Source organism: Carcharodon carcharias, chromosome 34, assembly GCF_017639515.1.
Source record: "Carcharodon carcharias isolate sCarCar2 chromosome 34, sCarCar2.pri, whole genome shotgun sequence".
Taxonomy (NCBI): Eukaryota; Metazoa; Chordata; class Chondrichthyes; order Lamniformes; family Lamnidae; genus Carcharodon; species Carcharodon carcharias.
In genome coordinates, this window is record NC_054500.1 from 23,687,242 (window position 1) to 23,699,392 (window position 12,151).

Below are 12,151 nucleotides of genomic sequence, written 5' to 3' on the forward strand. Positions count from 1 at the left end.
GGTGTTAAAGTGAGTGGTGTGGGGTATATCAGAGAGTTACAGAAAGGGGTGTTGGGTATATCAGGGTGTTACAGTGAGGTGTGTGGCGTTTTTCCAGAAGTTACAGTGAGGGTTGTGGGGTATAGCAGGATGTTACAGTGAGGGGTGTGGGGTTAATCAGGGTATTACAGTGAGGGGTGTGGGGTATATCAGAGTGTTACAGTGAGAGGTGTGGGGTATATCTGAGTATTACAGTGAGGCGTGTGGGGTATATCAGTGTGTTAGAGTGAGGGGTGTGGGGTATATCAGAGTGTTATAGTGAGGGTTGTGGGGTATATCAGAGTATTACAGTGAGGGGCATGGGGTATATCAAATTTTTACATTGAGGAGTGTGGGGTATATCAGAGTATTACAGTGAGGGCTGTGGGGTATATCATTGTGTTGCAGTGAGGGCTGTGATGTATATCAGGGTGTTACAGTGAGGGCTGTGGGGTATATCAGGGTGTTACAGTGAGTGTTTTGGGATATATCAGGGTGTTACAGTGAGGGGAGTGGAGTATATCAGAGTGTTCCAGTGAGGGGTGTGTATATATCAGGGTGTTACAGTGAGGGGTGTGGGTTTATCAGGATGTTACAATTAGGGGTCTGGGATATATCAGCGTGTTACAGTGAGGGGAGTGGGATATATCAGGATTTTACAGTGAGGGGTGTGGGGTATATCAGGGTGTTACAGTGAGGGGAGTGGGGTATATCAGGGTGTTACAGTGAGGGTTGTGGGGTATATCAGGGTGTTACAGTGAGGGGTGTGGGGTATATCAGAGTGTTATAGTGAGGGGTGTGGGATATATCAGAGTGTTACAGTGAGGGGTGGATGTATATCAGGGTGTTACAGTGAGGGGTGTGGGATATATCATGGTGTTACAGTGAGGGGAGTGGACTACATCAGAGTGTTACAGTGAGGGATGTGGGGTATATCAGAGAGTACAGTGAGGGGTGTGGGGTATATCAGAGTGTTTCAGTGAGTGGTGTGGGCTGTATCAGGGTGTTGCAGTGAGGGGTGTGGGTATATTGGGGTGTTACAGTGAGGGGTGCGGTTTATCAGCGTATTACAGTGAGGGGTATGGGGTATATCAGGGTGTTACAGTGAGGGGTGTGGGGTATATCTGAGTATTATAGTGAGGGGTGGGGTATATTAGAGTGTTACAGTGAGGGGTGTGTGGTGTATATCAGAAAGTTACAGTGAGGGGTGTTGGGTACATCAGAGTGTTATAGTGAGGGTTGTGATGTATATCAGAGTATTACATTGAGGGGTGTGGGGTATATCAGAGTGTTACAGTGTGGGGTGTTAGGTATATCAGAGTGTTGTAGTTAGGGGTGAGCGTTATATCAGAGTGTTACAGTGAGGTGTGTGGTGTATATCAGAGTGTTACAGTGAGGGGTGTGGGGTATATCAGGGTGGTACAGTGAGGGGTGTGGAGTTTGTAAGAGTTTTACAGTGATTGGTGAGGGAAATATCAGTGTCTTACAGTGAGGGGTGTGGGATATATCACGGTGTTACAGTAAGGGGAGTGGGGTATATCAGAGTGTTACAGTGAGGGGTGTGGGGTATATCAGGGTGGTACAGTGAGGGGTGTGGAGTTTGTAAGAGTTTTACAGAGAGGGGTGAGGGAAATATCAGTGTCTTACAGTGAGGGGTGTGGGATATATCACGGTGTTAAAGTGAGGGGAGTGGGGTATATCAGAGTGTTACAGGGAGGGGTGTGGGTTTTTCAGGATGTTACAATTAGGCGTCTGTGATATATCAGGGTGTTACAGTGAGTGGAGTGGGGTGTATCAGAGTGTTACAGTGATGGGTGTGTGTATATCAGGGTGTTACAGTGAGGGGTGTGGGGTATATCAGGGTGTTACAGTGAGGGGTGTGGGATATATCAGTGTGTTACAGTGTGGGGTATATCAGGATGTTACAGTGAGGGGTGTGGGGTATATCAGTGTGTTCCAGTGAGGTGAGTGGGGTATATCAGAGTGTTACAGTGAGGGGTGTGTGTATATCAGGGTGTTACAGTGAGGTGTGTGTGTTTATCAGGATGTTACAATTAGGGGTCTGTGATATATCAGGGTTTTACAGTGAGTGGAGAGGGGTGCATCAGAGTGTTGCAGTGATGGGTGTGTGTGTTTAAGGGTGTTACAGTGAGCGGTGTGGGGTATATCAGGGTGTTACAGTGATGGGTGTGGGGTATATCAGGGTGTTCCAGTGAGGTGAGTGGGGTATATCAGAGTGTTACAGTGAGGGGTGTGTGTATATCAGGGTGTTACAGTGAGGGGTGTGGGATATATCAGGGTGTTACTGTGAGGGGAGTGGGATCTATCAGAGTGTTACAGTGAGGGGTGTGGGGTATATCAGAGAGTACAGTGAGGGGTGTGGGGTGTATCAGTGTGTTACAGTGAGTGGTGTGGGGTATATCAGAGTATTACATTGAGGGGTGTGGGGTATATCAGGGTGTTATAGTGAGGGGTGTGGGATATATCAGAGTGTTACAGTGAGCGGTGTGTGGTATATCAGAGTTTTACAGTGAGGGGTGAGGGAAATATCATTGTCTTACAGTGAGGGGTGTGGGATATATCATGGTGTTAAAGTGAGGGGTGTGGGGTATATCAGAGTGCTACAGTGAGGGGTGTGGGGTATACCAGGGTGGTACAGTGAGGGTTGTGGGATATATCAGGGTGGTTCGGTGAGGGGTGTGGGCTATATCAGGGTGTTACAGTGAGGGGTGTGGCATATATCAGAGTGTTACAGTGATGTGTGTGGTGTATATCAGAGTGTTACAGTGATGTGTGTGGTGTATATCAGAGTGTTACAGTGAGTGGTGCGGGGTATATCAGAATGTTTCAGTGAGTGGTGTGGGATTTATCAGAGTGTTACAGTGAGAGGTGTGGAGTATATCAGGGTGTTACAGTGAGGGGTGTGGGGTATATCAGAGTGTTACAGTGAGGGGTGTGGGGTACATCAGAGTGTTATAGTGAGGGGTGTGTGTTATATCAGGGTGTTACTGTGAGGGGTGTGGGCTAAATCAGGGTGTTAAAGTGAGGGGTGTGGGGTATATCAGAGAGTTACAGTGAGGGGTGTGGGGTATATCAGAGTATTACAGTGAGGGGTCTGGGGTATATCAGAGTGTTACAGTGAGGTGTGTGGTGTATATCAGAATGTTACAGTGAGGGGTGCGGGGTATGTCAGAGTGTTACAGTGAGGAGTGTGGGGTATATCAGAGTGTTACAGTGAGGGATGTGGGGTATATCATAGTGTTACAGTGAGGGGTGTGGGGTATTCAGAATGTTACACTGAGGAGTGTGGGGTATATCAGGGTGATACAGTGAGGGTTTTGGAATATATCAGTGTTACAGTGAGGGTATTGCGGTGTATCAGAGTGTTACAGTGAGCGGTGTGTGCTTAATCAGGGTGTTACAGTGAGGGATGTGGGATATATCAGGGTGTTAAAGTGAGGAGTGTGCGGTATATCACAGTGTTACAGTGAGGGTTTTGGGGTATATCACAGTGTTACAGTGAGGGGTGTGGGCTAAATCAGGTTGTTACAGTGAGGGGTGTGGGATATATGAGGGTGTTACAGTGAGGGGTGTGCGTTATATCAGGGTGTTACAGTGAGGGGTGTCGGGTATATCGGAGTTTTACCGTGAGGGGTGTGGGCTAAATCAGCGTGTTAAAGTGAGTGGTGTGGGGTATATCAGACTGTTACAGTGTGGGTTGCATCAGAGTGTTACAATGAGGGGTGTGGGATAAATCAGGGTGTTGCAGTGAGGGGTGTGGTTATATTGGGGTGTTACAGAGAGGGCTGTGGGCTAAAACAGGGTGTTTAAGTGAGGCGTATGGGGTATATCAGGGTGTTACAGTGAGTAGTGCAAGCTATATCACAGTGTTACAGTGAGGGGTGTGTGCTAAATCCGGTTGTAACAGTGATGGGTGTGGGATATATCAGAGTGTTACCATGAGGGGTTTTGGTTATATCAGATTGTTACAGTGAGGGGTGTGGGGTATATCAGAGAGTACAGTGAGTGGTGTGGGGTATATCAGGGTGTTACAGTGAGGGGTGTGGAATATATCAGGGTGTTACAGTGAGGGTTGTGGTATATATCAGTGTGTTACAGTGTGGGGTATATCAGGGTGGTTCGCTGAGGGGTGTGGGGTATATCAGGGTGTTACAGAGTGGGGTATATCAGGATGTTACAGTGAGGGGTGTGGGGTATATCAGGGTGGTTCGGTGAGGGGTGTGGGTTATATCAGGGTGGTACAGTGAGGGGTGTGGAGTTTGTAAGAGTTTTACAGTGAGGCGTGAGGGAAATATCAGTGTCTTACAGTGAGTGGTGTGGGATATATCACGGTGTTACAGTGAGGGGAGTGGGTTTTTCAGGTTGTTACAATTAGGGGTCTGGGATATATCAGGGTGTTACAGTGAGCGGAGTGGGGTATATCAGAGTGTTACAGTGAGGGGTGTGGGATATATCAGAGTGTTACAGTGAGGGGTGTGGGGTATATCAGGGTGTTACAGTGATGTGTGTGGGGTATATCAGGGTGTTAAAGTGAGGGGAGTGGGGTATATCAGAGTGTTACAGTGAGGGGTGTGTGTATATCAGAGTGTTACAGTGAGGGGTGTGGGATATATCAGGGCATTACTGTGAGGGGAGTGGGGTATATCAGAGAGTACAGTGATGGGTGTGTGGTGTTTCAGATTGTTACAGTGAGTGGTGTGGGGTATATCAAGGTGTTGCAGTGATGGGTGTGGTTATATTGGGGTGTTACAGTGAGGAGTGTCCGGTATATCAGAGTATTACATTGAGGGGTGTGGGGTATATCAGGGTGTTACAGTGAGGGGTGTGGGATATATCAGGTTGTTACAGTGAGGACAGTGGGATATATCAAAGTGTTACAGTGAGGGGTGTGGGTTTATCAGGATGTTACCATTAGGGGTCTGGGATATATCAGGCTGTTGCAGTGAGGGGAGTGGAGTATATCAGAGTGTTGCAGTGAGGGCTATGCGTAATATCAGGGTGTTACAGTGAGGGGTGTGGGCTAAATCAGGGTGTTAAAGTGAGGGGTGTGGGGTATATCAGAGTGTTACAGTGAGTGGTGTGGGGTATATCAGGGTGTTGCAGTGTGGGGTGTGGGTATATTGGGGTGTTACAGTGAGGGGTGTGGGGTATAGCAGGATGTTACAGTGAGCGGTGTGGGGTATATCAGTGTGGTACAGTGAGGGGTGTGGGGTATATCAGAGTATTAATGTGAGGAGTGTGGGGTATATCAGAGTGTTACAGTGAGGGGTGTGGGGTATATCAGGGTGGTACAGTGAGGGGTGTGGAGTTTGTAAGAGTTTTACAGTGAGGCGTGAGGGAAATATCAGTGTCTTACAGTGAGTGGTGTGGGATATATCACGGTGTTACAGTGAGGGGAGTGGGTTTTTCAGGATGTTACAATTAGGGGTCTGGGATATATCAGGGTGTTACAGTGAGCGGAGTGGGGTATATCAGAGTGTTACAGTGGTGGGTGTGTGTATATCAGGGTGTTACATTGAGAGTTGTGGGATATATCAGAGTGTTACAGTGAGGGGTGTGGGGTATATCAGGGTGTTACAGTGATGTGTGTGGGGTATATCAGGGTGTTACAGTGAGGGGAGTGGGGTATATCAGAGTGTTACAGTGAGGGGTGTGTGTATATCAGAGTGTTACTGTGAGGGGAGTGGGGTATATCAGAGTGTTACAGTGAGGGGTGTGGGGTATATCAGAGAGTACAGTGATGGGTGTGTGGTGTTTCAGATTGTTACAGTGAGTGGTGTGGGGTATATCATGGTGTTACAGTGAGGGGAGTGGGGTATATCAGAGTGTTGCAGTGAGGGGTGTGCGTTATATCAGGGTGTTACAGTGAGGGGTGTGGGCAAAATCAGGGTGTTAAAGTGAGGCGTTTGGGGTATATCAGAGTGTTACAGTGAGTGGTGTGAGGTATATCAGACTATTACATTGAGGAGTGTGGGGTATATCAGATTGTTGCAGTGAGGGGTGTGGGGCATATCAGAGTGTTGTAGTTAGGGGTGTGGGGTATATCAGGGTGGTTCGGTGAGGGGTGTGGGGTATATCAGGGTGTTACAGTGAGGGGTGTGGGATATATCAGTGTGTTACAGTGTGGGGTATATCAGGATGTTACAGTGAGGGGTGTGGGGGATATCAAGGTTTGACAGTGAGGGGTGTGGTATACATCAGTGTGTTACATTGTGGGGTATATCAGGAAGTTACAGTGAGGGGTGTGGGACATATCAGGGTGGTTCGGTGAGGGGTGTGGTGTATATCAGGGTGTTACAGTGAGGGGTGTGGCATATATCAGAGTGTTACAGTGAGGGGTGTGGCATATATCAGAGTGTTACAGTGAGCGGTGTGTGGTATATCAGACTGTTACAGTGAGGGGTGTGGGGTATATCAGGGTGGTACATTGACGGGTGTGGAGTATATCAGAGTGTTACAGTGAGGGGTGTGGGATATATCAGTGTATTACAGTGAGGGGTGTGGGGTACATCAGAGTGTTACCGTGAGGTGTGTGGGCTAAATCAGGGTGTTACAGTGAGGGATGTGGGATATATCAGGGTGTTACAGTGAGGGCTGTGGGGTATATCAGAGTGTTACAGTGAGGGGTGTGGGGTATATCAGGGTGTTACAGTCAGGGGTGAGGGGTATATCAGAGTGTTACAGTGAGGTGTGTGGGGTATATCAGGATGTTACAGTGTGGGGTGTGGGGTATATAAAGGTGGTACAGTGAGGGGTGTGGTGTATATCAGAGTGTTACTCTGAGAGGCGTGTGGGGTAAATCAGTGTATTACAGTGAGTGGTGTGGGGTATATAAAGTTGGTACAGTGAGGGGTGTGGTGTATATCAGAGTGTTACTCTGAGCGGCGTGTGGGGTATATCAGTGTATTACAGTGAGTGGTGTGGGGTATATCAGAGTGTTACAATGAGGGTTGTGGGGTATATGAGAGTGTTACATTGAGGGGTGTGGGGTATATCAGAGTTTTACAGTGAGGAGTGTGGGGTATATCAGTCTGTTACTGTGAGGGGTGTGCGTTATATCAGAGTATTACAGTCAGGTGTGTGGGGTATATCAGAGTGTGACAGTGAGGGGTGTGGGTATATCAGGATGTTAAAATGAGGGGTGTGGGGTATAACAGGATGTTACAGTGAGGGGTGTGCGGTATATCAGAGTGTTACAATGAGGGGTATGTGGTATATCAGAGTGTTACAGTGAGGGGTGTGGGATATATCAGAGTGTTACAGTGAGGGGTGTGGAGTTTTTACGTGTTTTACAGTGACGCATGTGGGATATATCAGAGTGTTACAGTGAGGGGTGTGGGGTATATCAGGGTGTTATAGTGAGGGTTGTGGGATATATCAGAGTGTTTCAGTGAGGGGTGTGGGATATATCAGAGTGTTACAGTGAGGGGTGTGGGTATATCAGGATGTTATAATTAGGGGTCTGGAGTATATCATGGTGTTACAGTGAGGGCTGTGGTATATATTAGAGTGTAACTGTGAGGGGTGTTGAGTATATCAGAGTGTCACAGTGAGGGGTGTTGGGTATATCAGTTTGTTACAGTGAGGGGTGTGGTATATATCAGTTTGTTACAGTAAAGGGTGTGGGGAATATCAAGGTTTTACAGTGAGGGGTGTGGGGTATATCAGGATGTTACAATTAGGGGTGTGGGGTATATCAGAGTGTTACAGTGAGGGGTGTTGGGTATATCAGAGTGTTATAGTGAGGGGTGTGGGGCATATCAAGTGTGTCACAGTGAGGGGTGTGGGGTATATCAGAGTGTTACATTGAGGGGTGTGGATTTTATAAGAGTTTTCCAGTGAGGATTGTGGGATATATCAGAGTGTTACAGTGAGGAGTGTTGGATATATTCGGGTGTTACAGTGAGTGATGTGCGTTCTATCAGTGTGTTACAGTGAGGTGTGTGGGGTATGTCAGGGTGTTAAAGTGAGAGTTGTGGTGTATATTAGAGTGTTACAGTGAGGGGTTTGGGGTATATCAGAGTGTTGCAGTGAGGTGTGTAGGCTAAATCAGGGTATTAAAGTGAGGGGTGTGGGGTATATCAGAGAGTTAGAGAGAGGGGTGTGAGGTATATCAGGGTTCTACAGTGTGAGGAGTATCAGAGCGTTACATTGATTTGTGGGCGGTATATCTGAGTGTAACAGTGAGGGGTGTGGGGTATATCAGAGTGTTACAATGAGGGGTGTGGGATATATCAGGTTGTTACAGTGACGGTTATGGGATATATCAGAGTGTTGCAGTGAGGGGTGTGGGATATATCAGGGTGTTACTGTGAGGGGTGTGGGGTATATCAGGGTGTTACAGTGAGGGGTGTGGGTATATTGGGGTGTTAGAGTGAGGGGTGTGCGTTATATCAGAGTACTACAGTCAGGGGTGTGGGGTATATCAGAGTGTTATAGTGAGGGCTGTGGGGTATATCAGGATGTAACAGCGAGGGGTGTGGGGTATAGCAGAATGTTACTGTGAGGGGTGTGCGGTATATCAGAGTGTTACAGTGAGGGTTGTGGGGTATATCAGAGTGTTACATTGAGGGGTGTGAGATATATCAGAGTCTTACAGTGAGGGGTTTGGGGTATATCAGAGTGTTACAGTGAGGGGTGCGGGATATATCAGGCTGTTACAGTGAGGGTTCTGCGTTATATCAGTGTGTTACAGTGAGGGCTGTGCGGTATATCAGTGTATTACAGTGAGGGTGTGGGTATATCAGGATGTTAAAGTGAGGGGTGTGGGGTATAGCAGGATGTTACAGTGACGGGTGTACGGTATATCAGAGTGTTACAGTGAGGGGTGTAGTGTATATCAGGGTGGTACAGTGAGGTGTGAGGGGTATATCAAAGTGTTAGTGTGAGAGGTGTGTGGGGTATATCAGAGTGTTACAGTGAGGGGTGTGGGGTATATCAGAGTGTTACAATGAGGGGTGTGGGATATATCAGGTTGTTACAGTGACGGTTATGGGATATATCAGAGTGTTGCAGTGAGGGGTGTGCGATATATCAGGGTGTTACTGTGAGGGGTGTGGGGTACATCAGAGTGTTACAGTTAGTTGTGTGGGTAAATCAGGATGTTACAATTAGGGGTCTGGAGTATATCATGGTGTTACAGTGAGGGCTGTGGTATATATTAAAGTGTAACTGTGAGGGGTGTTGAGTATATCAGAGTATCACAGTGAGGGGTGTTGGGTATATCAGTTTGTTACAGTGAGGGGTGTGGTAGATATCAGTTTGTTACAGTAAAGGGTGTGGGGAATATCAAGGTTTTACAGTGAGGGGTGTGGGGTATATCAGGATGTTACAATTTGGGGTGTGGGGTATATCAGAGTGTTACAGTGAGGGGTTTGGGATATATCAGAGTGTTACAGTGAGGGGTGTTGGGTATATCAGAGTGTTACAGTGAGGGGTGTGGGGCATATCAAGTGTGTCACAGTGAGGGGTGTGGGTTATATCAGAGTTTTACATTGAGGGGTGTGGATTTTATAAGAGTTATACAGTGAGGATTGTGGGATATATCAGAGTGTTACAGTGAGGAGTGTTGGATATATTCGGGTGTTACAGTGAGGGATGTGCGTTCTATCAGTGTGTTACAGTGAGGTGTGTGGAGTATGTCAGGGTGTTGCAGTGAGGTGTGTGGGCTAAATCAGGGTATTAAATTGAGGGGTGTGAGGTATATCAGGGTTCTACAGTGTGAGGAGTATCAGAGCGTTACATTGAGTGGTGTGCGGTATATCAGGGTATTGCTGTGAGGGGTTGGGTATATCAGGGTGTTAAATTGAGGGGTGTGGGGTATATCAGAGAGTTGGAAAGAGGGGTGTGAGTTATATCAGGGTTCTACAGTGTGAGGAGTATCAGAGCGTTACATTGAGTGGTGTGCGGTATATCTGAGTGTTACAGTGAGGGGTGTGGGGTATATCAGAGTGTTGCAGTGAGGGGTGTGGGATATATCAGGGTGTTACAGTGAGGGGTGTGGGTTATATCAGATTGTTACAGTGAGGCGTGTGGGTATATCAGGATGTTATAATTAGGGTCTGGGGTATATCATGGTGTCACAGTGAGGGCTGTGGTATATATTAGAGTGTAACTGTGAGGGGTGTTGTGTATATCACAGTGTCACGGTGAGGGGTGTGGGGTAGATCAGTTTGTTACAGTGAGGGGTGTGGATATATCAGTTTGTTACAGTAAAGGGTGTGTTGATTATCAAGGTTTTACAGTGAGGGGTGTGGGGTATATCAGGGTGTTACAATGAGGGGTGTGGGATATATCAGAGTGCTACAGTTAGGGGTGTGGGGTGTATCAGAGTGTTACAGTGAGGGGTGTGGGGTATATCTGAGTGTTACTGTGAGGGGCGCGGTGTATATTAGACTGTTACAGTGAGGGGTGTGCGTTATATCAGGGTGTTACAGTGAGGGGTCTGGGCTCAATCAGGGTGTTACAGTGATGGGTATGGGATATATCAGGCTATTTCAGTGAGGGTTGTGCGTTATATCCGGGTGTTACAGTGAGGGCTGTGGGGTTTATCAGAGTGTTACAGTGAGGGGTGTGTGCTAAATCATTGTGTTAAACTGAGGTGTGTGGTGTATATCAGAGAATTACAGAGAGGGGTGTGGGGTATATCAGGGTGTTACAGTGAGGGGTGTGGGTATATTGGGGTGTTTGAGTGAGGGGTGTGCGTTATATCAGAGTACTACAGTCAGGGGTGTGGGTTATATCGGAGTGTTATAGTGATGTGTGTGGGGTATATCAGGATGTTACAGTGAGTGGTGTTGGGTATAGCAGAATGTTACAGTGAGGGGTGTGCGGTATATCAGAGTGTTACAGTGAGGGTTGTGGGGTATATCAGAGTGTTACAGTGAGGGGTGTGGGGTATATCAGAGTCTTACAGTGAGGGGTTTGGTGTATATCAGAGTGTTACAGTGAGGGGTGTAGTGTATATCAGGGTGGTACAGTGAGGTGTGAGGGGTATATCAAAGTGTTAGTGTGAGAGGTGTGTGGGGTATATCAGAGTGTTACAGTGAGGGGTGTGGGGTATATCAGAGTGTTACAATGAGGGGTGTGGGATATATCAGGTTGTTACAGTGACGGTTATGGGATATATCAGAGTGTTGCAGTGAGGGGTGTGGGATATATCAGGGTGTTACTGTGAGGGGTGTGGGGTACATCAGAGTGTTACAGTTAGGGGTGTGGGTAAATCAGGATGTTACAGTTAGGGGTCTGGAGTATATCATGGTGTTACAGTGAGGGCTGTGGTATATATTAAAGTGTAACTGTGAGGGGTGTTGAGTATATCAGAGTATCACAGTGAGGGGTGTTGGGTATATCAGGGTGTTACAGTGAGGGATGTGGGATATATCAGGCTGTTACAGTGAGGGTTGTGCGTTATATCAGGGTGTTACAGTGAGGGCTGTGCGGTATATCAGGGTGTTACAGTGAGGGGTGTGGGTATATTGGGGTGTTAGAGTGAGGGGTGTGCGTTATATCAGAGTATTACAGTCAGGGGTTTGAGGTATATCAGAGTGTATTGTGAGGGGTGTGGGGTATATTGCAGTGTTTCAGTGATGGGTGGGGGCATATCAGAGTGTCACAGTGAGGGGTGTGCGGAATCACAGGGTGGTGCAGTGAGGGGTGTGGAGTTTATAAGAGTTTTACAGTGAGGAGTGTGGGATATATCAGTGTGTTACACTGAGGCGTGTGGGATATATCAGTGTTAAAGTGAGCTGTGTGGGGTTTATCCGAGTGTTAAAGTGAGGAGTGCAAGCTTCATCAAAGTGTTACAGTGAGAGGTGTTGGATATATCAGTGCGTTACAGTGAGGCGTGTGCGTTATATCAGTGTGTTACAGTGAGGGGTGTGCGGTATATCAGATTGTTGCAGTGAGGAGTGTGGTCTAAATCAGGGTATTAAAGTGAGGGGTGTGGGTTATATCAGAGAGTTAGAGAGAGGAGTGTGAGATATTTCAGGGTCTTACAGTGTGGGGTGTATCAGAGCATTACAGTGAGTGGTGTGGGGTATATCAGGGTGTTGCTGTGAGGGGTGTGGGTATATGAGGGTGTTAAATTGATGGGTGTGGGGTATATCAGAGT